The sequence below is a fragment of the Podarcis filfolensis genome (assembly GCF_964270895.1).
Source record: "Podarcis filfolensis genome assembly, chromosome: 5".
In the NCBI taxonomy this organism is placed as follows: domain Eukaryota; kingdom Metazoa; phylum Chordata; class Lepidosauria; order Squamata; family Lacertidae; genus Podarcis; species Podarcis filfolensis.
Window position 1 is genome coordinate 73,969,177 of NC_139608.1, and position 16,307 is coordinate 73,985,483.

A 16,307-nucleotide genomic window follows, 5' to 3' on the forward strand; every position below is an offset into this window, starting at 1 on the left:
TTAATGACATTTTACCTCTCTGGCTAAGCTGCCATCTGAGAATTTTTTATCAGGTGAATTTCAGGCTGAAAAGCCACTGGAATATGTGGGAAATGCCTTGGGGATTAGAGGACAATTGAATGAAAAAAAGAGAAACATTTGACAGAGACTTTGCCATTAATTGCTTCCGCTCTAATCAAACGACTCTTGCAGTTCTCTTCATTTCTAAGGGGAGGAGGAAGGAGAAGGAGCCACTCAATAGGAGAAGTTGTGTGAATGCCAGAAATGTTCCTAATAAGGCTGGTCTTGAGTCATTGTCAACATGAAGCCAGGGGTGAGAATGTTTTATAACCCAAGCTTTTTGCTGGCAGAGAACTTCAATGATTGCTGCTCATTTCACTAGGACACTGAACGATGCCTCGTTCCTTTGCAATTACAAGAGGGCAAGAAGAAAACAGGCAATTCCTCTATGCATTTTCCCTCCAAACACTCAGCATTTGTGAAACACGCACACACACACGAGAAAATGGGAGAGCTCACTCTACTTCCCTGAACAACCTTGTAGCATGGGATATGTGATGTTTATTTACAAAGATCCAACAGTGCATTTGGAGAGCAAACAGACTCCTAAAGCAGGCAGCAACAGCTGCTAATCCTGCGTCAGATTCCAGCAAAACAACAGTTGCAGTCCCCTGGGCAATTTTTTTTTTGGGGGGGGGGTTATGAGGGCAATTACTTCGGGCCTCACAGATGGAGGAGAGCACATCAATACTTAGCAGAGCAGTACACTCCAACTTGGAAAAAGAAGGAAAGGGAGTTCAAATTACCATTCAGTCAGTGTACCTCTCAGAGTCTTAAAAAGGTCATGTGAGCCACCTGAAGGCACATCTCAATAGCAGCTGACTCCAGCTGAATCTCCAGCTCCTGGACAAAATCTCTCTCTGCCCTAATTCAAACTGCTACAGCATGGGTAGGCAAACTAAAATCTAAATCCAGCCTGCGGACGGTCTGGGAATCAGCGTGTTTTTACATGAGTAGAATGTGTGCTTTTATTTAAAATGCAGCTCTGGGTTATTTGTGGGGCATAGGAATTCATTCATCACCCCCCAAAAAATATAGTCTGGCCCCCCACAAGGTCTGAGGGACAATGGACTGGCCCCCCACTGAAAAAGTTTGCTGACCCCTGTGCTACAGTGTTTCCCTGTCCTTTGTCCTCATCTTCTGATGGGCACAATAATTCCAAAGCCCAGAGTTTCCTAGCCATTAAGTTCTCATAGTGTGGCCTCAGGTACCAAGTTAAGCAAAATAATAGGGACAGGCCCATTTACCATAAGCCAAATCTGTTACGATAATCTTGGGTGGTTTGTGGATAGCTTTGCACTGATTTTATCACAGCACTCCCAAATGAATTCAATTGCTTTCCTATTAAATTACCCAAGCTTTTATGAAGGACTCCAAATCAAAAGAATGAGCAATATCACCACTGAAGCAGGGATGTCTCCTTTGCTGGCCCAGTTTAAATGAATCAGGCTGCAATCCTGTGAACATTTGCATGGGAATAAGCCCCACTGTTTCTGAATATACATGTATGCGATTTCACTGCTGGCCTTTCACATGGGCACAAAACCCTTTCATGCCCTGAACTTTTGCTTGAATAAAAGCAAAACCGAATAATATTTATTTATTCTACCTCTCATGTTACCTTATTTTTAAAAGTGAAATGTGGATTGGCTCTCCCTTTATCTGCCACAGCCGCCACAGGAAAATGATAGGCTGCCCAGTATCATTGTGCTTGAGATTTGGGTTCTTCTTACTTCAATACTGTAAAACATTTGTCTTAAAGCCCCTAGAAATATTTGCCCTTATTACAAATTGTTGGAAATTTAGCTGGAATCACACGCATGGTGTTTGCTTGCCTTTCATAAACCAGCCTGCAGTTTCTATATAAAAATGAATACTCTCTCTCTTTCTTTTATGTTGTTACAGTGCTGTATTGAAGAGAATTATTTATTATTATTATTAATTCATTTTATTTGTTAGTCTATTCCCCCAAGCTTTGCATTTATTTACTTTACAGTTATATAATTACCTTTAACATACACCTCAATGCACTAATGATGATCTATATTTTCTATTACTGTATCCTCTATTAGCTCTTTGAGAAGGGAATGTGTGGTAGCCCCCAGAAAGTCATAATCCATTTTGCTAATTTTTATGCCAAATGCATCTAAAAAGGGGGAAAGCTATATAATTCAAGGATGAAGGCTTCCTATGCTCCCCCCCCTTTTTTTTTTTAAAAAAAAGCATCTTAAAATCCTATTAATCCCTGCTTTCATTAGTAAGAGAAGCATATGGTTCTTTCAAGCCCTTATGGCTGAAAAGTGGAGCTTGATAGGCAAGGTTGAAGCATGCCCAAAATATCCACTGCAGACAGAAATGTATGGTTGTTTCTCAAGTTTTGCTTTCCACAACTGTTGCCCCATCTGCCATATGCATTTAAAGGAGTATATTTCCCATTTAGACAGCCATGGCTTCCTCCAAAGAATTATGGGAGATGTAGCTGGTTAAGGATGCCGAGAGATGTTAGGAGACTCCTATTTCCTCACACAGAACTACAATTCTCAGAGTGGCTTAACAGTCAATCCCTCTTCCCAGGGAACTCTGATTTCAAAAGGACTGAGCGTTTGATGGCAGAATTTGGCTCCTGGTTTCAGACTCAGATGAATGGTTGGCAAATCAGTCCCAATCTGTCTTTGTATGAAAAGGAGCTCATATTCTCCTCCACCCAGCCTGCAATAAAGCAAACCTCTTTGTGTGGAACGCCACGCAAGGAGACTGCTGGGGCTATCCAAGACCAAACTATAGTTTTGCAGAGCGAGTGGGTGCGCCAGATGGAAGCAGGTGGTGGAGAGTGGATAACAACAAGTCTGTGGACTGTATGTTGTAGATCCACCAGCCAATGTTGGATCCACTGGAAATCATAACCATCTGCTGCTTGTTTCGATGGCTTCCTTGAAATCAGATACTGGAATCCAGCTTCTTAAATATGGGGCTATACATCACAATGTTAGAACTTGTTATTTACCCTTGGTGACCTTACGAGGGGAAGCGTGTTGCATTAAGGACTCTAGTGAGCTCAGTAAGTTAAAGGTAAAGGGACCCCTGACCATTAGGTCCAGTCATAGCCGACTCTGGGGTTGCGGCGCTCATCTCGCTTTACTGGCCGAGGGAGCCGGCGTACAGCTTCCGGGTCATGTGGCCAGCATGACTAAGCCGCTTCTGGCGAACCAGAGCAACGCACGGAAACACCGTTTACCTTCCCGCCGGAGCAGTCCCTATTTATCTACTTGCACTTTGACGTGCTTTCGAACTGCTAGGTTGGCAGGAGCAGGGACCGAGCAACAGGAGCTCACCCCATCATGGGGATTCGAACCGCTGACCTTCTGATCGGCAAGTCCTAGGCTCTGTGGTTTAACCCAAAGCGCCACCTGTGCCCCATGTGAGCTCAGTAGGAACAGTGTAAAAAGTGCTGGAGAGCCTTAAAAGAAATTTGCACCAAAAAAGTCTATGAAGAATATGGAAGGTGAAACTTGAGTGGAGTTGCTAACAAATTTTATATACAGTGGGCCTGCAACTTACACTCACTTTACATGCACAATTGTAACCTTAAATGGGGAGGAGGGGATAAATGGAGAGCAGGGTAAACTTGCCCATCCCCATTCTCCTTGTTTATTTTCCCTGCACCTACACAGCCAGTGGGTTTCCCTTCTTTAAGGGGCTCCGAGGAAGTCGCAGGAAGGCCCTGGTGGTGCACAAGGAGGTACAGGGTCTCTGGGAGTATCCCATGGCCTTCTTGCAACCTTCCTAGAGCCTGAAAAGCAGTAAGAGTGAATTCTGGGGGTTCCTGACTTTGTGTGATTTTGCCTTTGGGCTCAGACTCCCGGAACTGAACCCTCATGTAAGTGGCGGGCCAGCTGTGTTTCTGTTTCCATGGGAAATAGCTGTGTGTGTCTCTGTGTGTCTGTCTGCATGAGGATTTGTATAATATAGTTGGTTCTCTGTAGATATCAGCCCCTTAATGCGTTGAGCACATTCGATCTATCTTTTGCACGTAAGGAGGGGGAAAACGTGTTGTTCTGACTTTCCAATCTACCTTGTGTTAAACACTTTGGGAGCCAATTCTGGCAATGTATACGAAACTCAAGGGGGGGGGATATGAGACCCTGGATAACTAGGGGCTCCTTTTTGCCAGGGGAGAAATTCCAGCGCAAACCATTGCCTTTATACTGGTTACACAGGCATTCACTGCAAAGATACAATGATCCAAGAATAGTGAGCTGAGTGATGTCTGAGTATAACATCTTGGGTGTCACTAGCTGGCTTCATGATTGATGATATGAGCCCTGGATCATGAGCTATTGAAAATCCCTGTGATTTCTCTTGTAAACAATCCCTCACTGTGAGAAATTTTTTAAAACACCACTATCCTTAAAAAAGGGGAGCAGAGGTGAGCAGGAAATAATATAGTTTCTCTCTTTTTTATATGCACTCAGATATGGATGGGAATATGAGGGAGCTGCCATTGCTTGGGATCAATAAAGCATAGATTATTTCCCATACTCTGGTATCTTGTTGATTACAGGCATTTTCAGTGCAAAGGAGGGGCCCTTTCATCCACACATAATAATGCAGCATTGATTGCAGATCAATGCAAAATTATATAACACACTGGACTTGGCTTTGTGCATCAGTCATTCCCTAAAAGCATTTCTGTTCCAACCTCTCAGCAAGAGAAAATGCATTTTGTGTTCTCAGGCGTGGCTCCAGGGGAATTAAACACACACTACATGTTCAGGAGAGGGTTTTTATATCTGGAGAAACAACATCACAGGGGAAATATCCCGTCAGATGCCCATAGCAGGTCTTGCTGATATTGAGAAGGCTTGACAGGATGGCTCCTCAGCTCAGCCTCTCAGGAATATAGTGACTGTAAGAGACAGGTGTGTTTTACAAACCTCTGTATGACTTGCATGACTGTCCCCCAAGACATTTTGCTATCTGTGGCAAAATACGGCCCTGATTCCTTGTAAGCTTACCAGAAGTTCCTCCATGAGAAAGTATACAAGGGCATGAGAACTTCTCTGAAAGGCAGCTTGGCTTCCCATTCCTGATCTTCCCCTGCAATGTCCAGCCGTGAGTGAGTGTGAGGGTTGAATGTGTTTCGTGGCACACTCTCAGCTCATGCTTGTGTCTTGTGTGAGCAAAGTGTGTGCCTTGGACTATCTCCCAGAATCGTCTGACATGCGTTCCTTCAAATACAAGTTGTACAAGGAAAAATAAAGGGTTGCATCGGTGCTAAGCCAAAGTCACCTATTGGTATGTTTGTTCTGCTAGCAAAATGTTTTGTGTCAGCTGAGCATTGTTGTGCAAGAGAATGCATAAGCAGGTGGTTGTAACTTTGGTGTGCAATAGATTGGACAATTTGTTCTGCAACAAGTTTCTGCTAGCACAACAGTTGCTGTGAAATATTAATGCTCTCCTGTCGACTGGTGCAACAGCCATGTAGGCTGGAAAAGGTTTCCCACCCCTGCTTTATGAGAGCCTAATGGAAGAGTCTTTGAGGCCCAAGAGCAGTGGTGCAGTTAGAGATTCTCCCTTCTTTAAAAGGCAATAGGCACATCTTCTCTGTCAGGAGTAAGCTGGCAGTAAATTGTACCATGCAAGTTGGGCTTATCTCTTTATTAGCAAAAAGATCATCTGCACAGTCTTGGTGGAGTGTCAAGCCTAGTAAGAACAGCAGCTCAACTCCCGTAGGTCTTGCCCCATGAATCAGTTGTTGAGACTAAAAGTCCCTCCCTCCTCACAGTCCCCTCCTCTCCTGGGTTTTCCCCAAGCAATCAGAGACTGCACCTGCATGAAGCCAACCTTTCCTCTGCCCTTTTCATGCCTCTTCTGGTTCTGGGAGACAAGAGGGAAGGGGAGCTTGTTGCAGCAGCAGGAGGAGACACCTATGACTCTTCACAAGCCTGACTCGTGTCTGCCACTTGGCCTCCCTCATCCCACTCTCCTATTTCAGCTCCTGCATCTGATCCCAGACTTCTCTCTGCCACAGACTATCCCAGCTCACTAAGCCCTATTGCCTCTTCAGCTTCCAACCTCCTTTTCCTAGTCTTCTCCCTCTGACCACTCATTGTTGTCCCACTACCACTCCCCAGCCTCTGAGCCTTCTTCCCTTGGGGGTTCCCCAGCTAGTTCCTCCCACCATTCCTCTGTGTCCAACTAGTCCCTGCCATCCACATGCTGCATTTTAGGACTCTTCCTGGAGAAGAGTGACTAGTGGGGTGCCACAGGGTTCTGTCTTGGGCCCGGTCTTATTCAACATCTTTATCAACGACTTGGATGATGGACTCAAGGGCATCCTGATCAAATTTGCAGATGACACCAAACTGGGAGGGGTGGCTAACACCCCAGAGGACAGGATCACACTTCAAAACGACCTTGACAGATTAGAGAACTGGGCCAAAACAAACAAGATGAATTTTAACAGGGAGAAATGTAAAGTATTTCACTTGGGCAAAAAAAATGAGAGGCACAAATACAAGATGGGTGACACCTGGCTTGAGAGCAGTACATGTGAAAAGGATCTAGGAGTCTTGGTTGACCACAAACTTGACATGAGGCAACAGTGTGACGCGGCAGCTAAAAAAGCCAATGCAATTCTGGGCTGCATCAATAGGAGTACAGCATCTAGATCAAGGGAAGTAATAGTGCCACTGTATTCTGCTCTGGTCAGACCTCACCTGGAGTACTGTGTCCAGTTCTGGGCACCACAGTTCAAGAAGGACACTGACAAACTGGAACGTGTCCAGAGGAGGGCAACCAAAATGGTCAAAGGCCTGGAAACGATGCCTTATGAGGAACGGCTAAGGGAGCTGGGCATGTTTAGCCTGGAGAAGAGGAGGTTAAGGGGTGATATGATAGCCATGTTCAAATATATAAAAGGATGTCACATAGAGGAGGGAGAAAGGTTGTTTTCTGCTGCTTCAGAGAAGCGGACACGGAGCAATGGATCCAAACTACAAGAAAGAAGATTCCACCTAAACATTAGGAAGAACTTCCTGACAGTAAGAGCTGTTCGACAGTGGAATTTGCTGCCAAGGAGTGTGGTGGAGTCTCCTTCTTTGGAGGTCTTTAAGCAGAGGCTTGACAACCATATGTCAGGAGTGCTCTGATGGTGTTTCCTGCTGGGCAGGGGGTTGGACTCGATGGCCCTTGTGGTCTCTTCCAACTCAATGATTCTATGATTCTATGACTCTCTTGTTCATTTCGCTGAGTAGGGCTCTGGATATCTGCTCCTAAAACCCTGCACTGGGTGGCAGGAAGATTATGGAATTTCAGAGGTAAAGAATCTCAGATCTTAAGGCCCAACCCCCTGGCAATAGGTCAGATATGTAAAAACACTTTAGTGAAAACAGCAATGAATTTCCTGAGGCATGATAAAATAAATTGACTTGCTATGTGACGGCATGCCTTGCTGAACTCATTAAAAAACACCAATAAGAAAGATATTGACAGCTTATGCAACATTTATAAGGCTGCCTACAAGAAAAGCTTTAAAGCTTTAAAGCAGAGCATCAGATGCAATTTGCATTGTTGTTGTTTTTTTGTAAAAAAAATAGCATGCATATGAAAATACAATTATTCAAGGCAAGCCTCATAAGAAAATATATATATAAGATATCATGGATTACATATAAAAAACAGGCTGATGGTGTACATGAATAGGCTTCAGTCAGAAAACATGCATTTGCCTTTTAACTTTCTAGGGAAAACTAGTGAGCATTCAAGCATGCTTTTTCCTGTGACATCGATTAAGCTTTCTGCTCACATTCTTCAAAGCAACCTATTGCTCTGGACTCATCCACGATATTGAAAGTACAGTAATTAAAGGTGTAGAAAGTACAATAGTCAGACATTGATTTCAGCAGGACAAAGAGATCTGATAGCTGAGAATAGGAAGCTCTTTTCTAGCAACAATGACCGACATTTGGGGTTTGGGGGAGAGGAGGGGGAAGTACAGAGGAATTAAGTTTCAACTTCATTGTGTGCATTCTTTTATAATTGCACTTAATCCAACAGCACACACTCAACATACAGAACAGAAGCACTGCTTGGACAAGAACCAAAATTATTAGGATGAGCCAATACCATTAGTGCACTGAAAACTATGGTGGTAAACCAAGGGAGAAACTACAGGAAAAATATCACACAAATGGCTATCAGTTCTTTTAGTTGCTTACTGTGTCTCATTATATGACCTTGTTAAAGTGAAATTTCCAGTTTCAAATGTGTGGACAGCTGCAACAGAGCACCTCACTGCTTCTAATCTAAACCCAATTGGCTAGCAACATTAAATAGTGAATAATAGATCGCCTTCTCATTTGTTCCAAGGAATTGAGTGTGTTTGGTTCCTAACAAAGCAATAATTCGTGTGGTGCTGACATTCTTTCCTAGGCAGTTCACCAACATTATGAAGATATTCTAAAGAAATTCTAAAGTGTCCTGCAAACAAGGCAAAAAAACAGAAGCAACTTTCACAGGGAAGAAAAGTGTTGAGGACATGTGTTGACACAGCTTGGACGTGTTGTGAGGCTTTTACAGTTTGAAATGCCAGCTGCGTCTCATTCGTTGGGTAAGGTGGTCTCTGCCAGCCCAGATGCATCCAGAACATTTGCTTCACATTTATGTCATTCTGTAAAAGGGCAAAATATGCTGGTAGAAGGAAACATTCCATTCCTTGAAAAATCTGCCTGATGTGGCTTCTCCACTAAAAAAACTCATTTTCATAGTAGTTTCCCAGAACTTTCCCACTGTATGTTGGGCCATCACACTCATAAATATGACTAATTCTTTCTAAAGAAGAAGAGAGAAGAGGAGTTTGGATTTGATATCCCACTTTATCACTACCCGAAGGAGTCTCAAAGCGGCTAACATTCTCCATTCCCTTCCTCCCCCACAACAAACACTCTGTGAGGTGAGTGAGGCAGAGAGACTTCAAAGAAGTGTGACTGGCCCAAAGTCACCCAGCAGCTGCATGTGGAGGAGAGGGGAAGCGAACCCGGTTCACCAGATTACGAGACTACTGTTCTTAACCACTACACCACACTGGCTCTCATGTTATTGTTACCCCCCTCAAACACATAACCAGCAATACCAACTTGGGAGCTCTAGTGCCAATTAGAGGTTGTGTGTTGTTGTTTTTTTTTAAAAAAATCCATAAACTTAGAAAGCCAGATAGACAAATTGGTGACCTCCCCCACACCCCACAAAAAACCCAGCACCATGACTTAGCAAAGTCCCACAGAGACGTCTGCTGCTGCACCTGGGACCAAGCAAGGACACCAAGAGAGAGTCCATGTTTTCAGCTGCAGACCTAGTGATCATCAGCTCTTAAGGGATGGGTACTGTATCCAGCAATGTTGCCTTCTACCTGTTATTTCTGGATTAGAGGTCTCTGTGTATTGTTGCGAGCAGATAGACTTGTGAGCCTGTATGCATAAGGGGTTAAACCAATTCTTGAAGCTTATATCTCGTTATGGGTGAGTCATCTGTGGGAAGCGTTTCCCCGGTATGCAGAAAACTCAGAACGAAACCATGTGAAAACGAAATCGGCAAAGAGAAGGAGAAAGAAAAGTGACAGAGGAATAGCAATCTATCACAGGCAAGTGCATTGAAGAATGAAACTCTGTAGGCAGCCCGTCATGTTTGGATAATGCTCCTCCAAACAGAACCAGAAAGGAAACACTGGCTGGTAAAAAATTGCTCTGCACTTCATCAATAAATGTGAGCATTTATGTTCGAAGATGGGATTAAACCACAATTAACTGAAAGTCAACACCATCTGTCCTTAAAAAATCTTCTCCTACTGAATTGTTTACACAACATGTCAACACGGCGAGAGAATTACTCATCCCCCCCAAAAAAAATCTGCATGGAGGGACTGCAGCTCAGAGCACTTAAAATCCCAGGTTCATTCCCCCAGTGGCATCTCCAGTTGAAAAGGATCACACAGTGAGTGATGCCAAAGGCCCTCTGCCCTAGAGCATGGGGAATCCTCTGTGCAGATCAACAAACTGCCTCACCTGGCAGCAGGCAGCCTCTTATGATCAGTTACTGGCTCTGCACATCTTCCAGACTTGGTTCCCTTGCTGCCATCCATCTAGTGGGCTGTACTTAGGCCCTGTCTGTGCTATGCATTTAAAGCAGTATCACACCACTTTAATCTGCTGTGGCTTCCCCCAAAGAATCCTGGGAAAGGTAGTTTGTTAGGGGTGCCGAGAATTCCCTTCACAGAGCTACAATTCTCAAAGTGGTTTAACAGTCCACCCCCTTTTCCCATGGAACTCTGGGAATCGTAGCTCTGTGAGGGGAACAGGACTCTCCTAGCAACTATCAGAACACTTAATAAACTACATTTCCCAGGATTCTTGCAGGGAGCTATGACTGTTTAAAGTGTATGATGATGCATTGAAATGTATAGTGCAGTTAGCTGTGCAAAAGAACCTGTCCTCCAATTCACTCAATAAGTTTTCTTCTCCTGCCAAGGAGGCTTGCATCTTTTCTGCTTCTTCCTTGTGGCACTTTTGGGTTTTAAAAAATGTATTTCTTTATAATTTTGGTGGGTGCAGGGTGAAACATACCTTACTGTTGTGATGCGACTGTGGTTGTTGTTTCTTCTTCCCATTAAATAGTTCCTTAACACAGCAGCCTTCCCAGGTCCTGTGCTTTTTCCTGATTTGAAAATCCCTATGGGAAATATAGAGACAGGGGAAGAAATGTGATTCGGTTCACTTTCAAAGGGGAACAGACCTAATTTGTAATTAGAAATGCAGCAATTGTTCAAAACGGGCACTTCTCTGAACTTTGCAATGCACTTCTCCAGCCAAGTAATTCACATTAAGATGTTGGTGAATTTTCATGAGGACTTTTACAAAAAGAAATACGGAAAAATGAGAAACTGAAACTGAAATTGACATATTCACTCATCCAAAGGGAAATGTAACCTTATGACATCTTCCCCTGAGATTTAAGGGACAAGGGAGACTGTTACTGAGTAGCTGAAATTGGTGGGATCACTTGTTGTGTTTTTATGGGAAATTGTTCCATTTACCTTTAAAAACAAAAAAACCCTGGACCAATTCCTTTAAAAATCAAGCTTCCCATTTTAAGCAATGAACAGCTGTCAGGTGCACAGTAGCTAGCCCCTCAACCTCCCCATGAGAATTTCACCAAAGTTTCTGCTCTCCTTTCATAATTTTCTGGCGCAATTTATTTTCTCATAACTGAAGGAGAAGAGGGGGAAATGCAGGATAAATCTTTGAAACTGCACTGGATTGTATAGGTGGTAATACTCACCTGGCAGGGGAGACAACTTGACCATGAATTGTATAGGTAGTGATCAAAAGGTTCTCTATTTGGCTATACCTCCTTGTCAGCTATAAAGTGATCAGCTGTAGTGCCTGCATATTAAATAGTTCCCCATTCCTTTGCCCAGAAGCAGGAGATTGCAGTGTTCTGGGTAGCGTACGCATGTTACATGTCGGACAGAAACCTTATCACATCCCTACATCGCACAAGAAGGAATAAATCATCTCCTGAGTTATGGGAGAAGATTGCTACAACTACATTATTTATCTATGACATGATCCAGCTGATAGAGCCCCACTAGCTTCAGTGGTAGAGATTTAAGCGCATGCTCCATTTCCCCACTGAAAGAGGTTGGCACTGATAAAAACTTCCCACACAGTAAACATAAAATTAAGGTTGCAATGCAAGCCACAACCTTCTCCACAGCTAAGATGAGTTTACGTGGTGCATCAGGGTCCCATTTGAAAAGTACCATTTGTCAGAACGATGAGGGTAGGGGGAGCTGCTCTGCTCCCATCTCTCTGTAGTCCGCTGCCCTGTTTGCATTAGCTACCCTGTCCTTAGAAATCTTCAATCTGTTATCAGCCTACAGCCCTGGAGTCCCACCGATGGGCAGCAACACGCTCTGTGAACCATTTCCATGAAATGTTCCAAGCCACCATCTGGAATGGGGTTGGCGACCACCATTTCCATCCGGTGAGAAAGAAGGACGGTCCGGGAGTAAGTCTTCAGATGAAGGCTATTCTGAGCAGTGTCTCTTGGCAGCCCAGTCCATTAAAGAGAGCTACATTTGCTGGATCAAGAAGCACAGATGCAAATCTGATGTTCATTCAAGTGTGGATGCCATCTATCCCATTCAAATGTGCATCCATATTCTACTGACACATAGAAAACATTTTCAAAAGTGCGACTAGAGTTGGATCAGGGTGAAAATATGTTATGTCTACTATGGACTTTCACTAGTATGCTGAATAAGAAATCCCTTCTCTTCTCCTCCCAATCTCTCTCTCCATTCCCGCCGGTTCCTGTCTTCCAACTTTCCTGCATCTCACACAGGGAAGCCCAGCTCTCCCTGGATCCAGCCAGATCTCTTCCCAAGCTTACACCTCCATTCACAGCAGGAAGACTGAAATCCCTCCAGCAAACATCTCTCTTGATTCTGGACACCCTGAGACTTTGTCATCAACAGGTCAGACATAACACAGACACACACCCCATCTCTCCAACCCTCCTCTCTTACTTCTCATAACACACAACACCACACTCATTTCTGACTAAACAAAACACAGCCTAATTTTTTAAACGGCTTTCAACGCTTTCCAAATTGATTCCAGATTTGTACATTAAGAAATGGCTTTATTTGGCTTGTTTCATTGCCAAGAGGCACTTTTTAATATAAACTCATTACTTCTAGAAGTTCAAATGATTTTGCCTTATTTCTGAGAAAATTTGTGAAGTTAATGTTCCATAACTCAGGGTGGAAATGGTGCAATTAAGCCCCACTAACAAATATCATTGGGGAAAGGTAGCTTGGTTTTTGCAGATATGCGATTGCAGGCTTTCTGGCTAATCGCTTAGTTTAACAGCCTGACCCTTAAATTACTCTACCAGTGAAGAGTGTTGCAGGACGAGCTGTAGGAATGGGCCAGATTTCCACCCCCTCCTCATTCTGCAGAACAATACGGGCACGGGACAGACTTATAGATATGAAGCTGAGGCAGATTGGAAAGAGACAGATGAACCCATCCCTAAGTAGCACTGCTGCTTTTAAAAAGGTGAGTTCTTCAATCAATGTATAGCAGGGCTCTGCATGTTCCTTCATATAAGACCTGAATCAGCCCAAATTCAGCCATTCACATTCTCAGAGGCATATTCCAAAAGTTTTTTCTCTGGGTAGAACCAGGCTTTTCTATGTACATTGAAAAGCCATAGCAGGGGCTGAACAGAAACTTTCTTTGCTTTGAAGTTGAAAGATGAGCCATTGCCTTGCTGCCTACGGTAACATGGCAAGCAAATTAATCAGGGAACCATTGGGGATACTGTAAAATCTTTCAGGTGGAGGGGTTCCTGATCCCAAGTGCCAATTCACATTGGCAGCATATGTGAGCACGATGACCCATTTTTAGCAGCCATGCCTGAGCAGCATAGCATGAGGAAATGGTACCTATTACCAGTGTTTGCTTTACATGAGATTGCTTTTTCTGCACATGCCATGGGAACAACCCATGAGGAAGATTTTAGAGCATCTGAAAAAGCCCTCGGTTCCCTTAGGAAAATGTGGGCCAAATTAAATCCTTGAACATCCCTAGTGCTATAGTCAAGAGGACTACTCAAACTCCAGCAAACTCCTAGTAAAATCAGGGGCTGTGTGTCATTACACTTCCAGGAAGATAAACAACTATAATTCATTGTTTCAGATGACAAGATAAATAAATGGCAAATGAAAGCAATGTTTAAACATGTAATAAGCTGCTTGAAGAAAAACATTCTGAAAACGTTCTCCATTCAGACTTGTTTGAAGAAAGATCCAGCGGTGCAAAAAGTAATTCATAAACAGCTGAAAAGAAAGAGACTGGAAAAGATGCTGTTTGCAGGCGTTTGGTCCAGATAGACACAAACTCACCTGCTCACTCCATTGCCCTGAACACTGACGGCGTCATTCCTGAAAGCTCAGGACGTTGTCAATCTTCATAATAAAATCTGAGGGCTGAAAGCTGTTTCTAAAGGAATAGTCCCTGACTTCAAAGTGTCACTGATTTTGCCCTCTGTGACACAGCAGCAGAGTTGCTGGAGATGAAAAGGCACCTTTGTTCAGCCCTCTGTTTGCTTAAGACAGTTCAGAAATGGCAGAGCTCGGGGACTTCCGGGTTGGCGCCATTGTTTAATGGCGGATTCCCTCCGAGCTCCGGAGGGAATCGGCTCCGTAGCGTCTGGGTCTGGCCGCTGCGGCGAAGCGGAGACCCTTAAAATCACAGGCGCGGATGCCTGTGAACACAGAGACTCGGCGGGCACCATTTGCGCCCCCCCAATCCGCGACGGAGCCTTTTTAAAGGCTTTGGAATGGAGGCAGGGTGGTGGTGCTGAGAGTACTCCCTCGCCTACGGAGTGAAGCCGCAAGCCATTGACAGAGAGCGCCAACTTCTTCCAAGACCGATTGGACTCTAAAACATAAGCCCATGAGTAATACGGAGATTGGAACCTTAAAAAATTTTTTAATTTTGGATTTGGAACGAGCGGGAAGGGGCTAAAAAGGAAGTCCACCCCCCCCTCTTGTAAACAATTTAAAGCAAAGGACTGGGCAGCTAAGGTCGAGAGAATTTGTCTCTTGTTTTTTAATGAAAGATCTTGACTTCACGGTTTTGACACGATAAGAAGATTTACTGGAGGATAAAAAGAATTTTGGGAGTTGAAATTTCACCCCCCCCCCCGAGACCCGGGAACGTCCTATGAGAAAGCCTGTTGCATTGAAGATTTTGACAGCTGTCAAGTGAGCTGCTAGTCAGCTAGTTGTCAGCTGGAAAAAGAGAACATTGTTTCTGCTGTTTTTGCTGGTTTATTTGGTATAATTTGTTGAAAACAAGGAGGACTGTTACAAAATAACTGGACTTTTGGTTTTGAGCTGAAAGGAATACTAAGGAACTAAAATCCCCCTAGAGGGGTAATAGGGACACTACATCATAAAAATGGCTGGAGTACGTAAATTTCAAGCAGAATTGGACAGAGCACTCGTTCTCTTGGGAAACTTGCAAGATGAATACAATGCTTTGTCTACAGAGGCATCACTACTACACTGGACAGTAAACAACATTTTTGAGCCTGATAAGGACTTGAAACAGGAAGCCTATTCTACTGAACAAATAAATGAAACAGAAAGTGTAGATACGATGGAGCAATATGTGGTTCTTGAAGAAAATGAAGGAGGAGCAGGAGATTTGCAGGAGTTAAAGGAGAGCTACAATATGAGGCCTGACATGATGACAAAAAAGGACAATAAAAATTGGATGTGGAAAGCCTGGTCTGAATGGGAGTCTGGAAAATGGAGAGACCCTCTTTGGAGGAGATCTGAAGACCTGAGGATTACAAATTTGTTGAAGGTGAAAGCTGGAGCTTTGGGGACATCTGGATCTGAAAGAAATTTGAAACAAGAGTTGGAGCACCCCATAGGCTTTGCTTTTAAGGATGGAGGACCGGCTGGAAGCAACATGGATTCTGTTGGGCCGGAGCCCCTCCGAGACTTGGGGCTTAATATCAAAGACTATCAAAGAGACCGGCAGAAAGGAACTGAGAGAGATATAAGGGCCTCGGACGTGAGATCTCCAGGCTAAATAAATAACATAAAGACTGACGGATATTGGTTGGGGACTGGAACCGGGAAAAGGGTGGGTGGAGGTTGGGAATCCAAAGGGTACATAAGGATAATTTGCTTTTTATATTTTGTTAGTGGTAAGGAAATTGGGTAAATCGTGGAAGGGAAATTTTGGTCGACTTTAGGAAAAAGGTCTAAGAATAAATAATGAGGTATAAGTATTGATGTATAATTTTAATAAGGTAAAATTGGTTTTTTCTTCTTAAATTAATTGAAAATAAGGTTGTTAAAAATAAATTGAGGAAATGGAAAAAAGAAGTAAAATAAAATAATAGTATGTTAGAATAAATGTTTAAGCTAAGGTAAAGAAATAAGTTAAGGACTTGCTGAATTGACAATTTAAATTGGAATACAAGAAGGGGAGGTGTGAGGAGGTCTGAGAAATAAGGTTAAGAATAATAAGTAACAGAAACTTTATGTGTTTTTTCTATTTTCTTTTGTGTTTAGTTTTGAATATTATGTATTTTTGTGTTTTTTGTTTTGTTTATTTTTTGGTTTTTGTTTGTTGTGTGTTTCTTGAAAATGCTAATAAATA

The 16,307-nt window shown here is 43.3% G+C and overlaps 1 long non-coding RNA gene across 2 annotated transcripts; it reads right to left on the bottom strand.

The window, feature by feature from the left end:
* Positions 1 to 5,024: 5,024 nt before the first annotated feature.
* Positions 5,025 to 14,251, bottom strand: LOC310763034. 2 transcript variants are annotated; one of them, XR_014548403.1, is made up of 3 exons: positions 14,030 to 14,251; positions 10,680 to 10,785; positions 5,025 to 5,157 (listed from the first exon to the last, which is right to left on the bottom strand). It is a non-coding gene; the product is annotated as an uncharacterized lncRNA (long non-coding RNA). The 2 variants fall into 2 exon arrangements; XR_014548404.1 differs by lacking the exon at positions 5,025 to 5,157 and adding an exon at positions 5,657 to 5,937.
* Between the last annotated feature and the right edge of the window lie 2,056 nt (positions 14,252 to 16,307).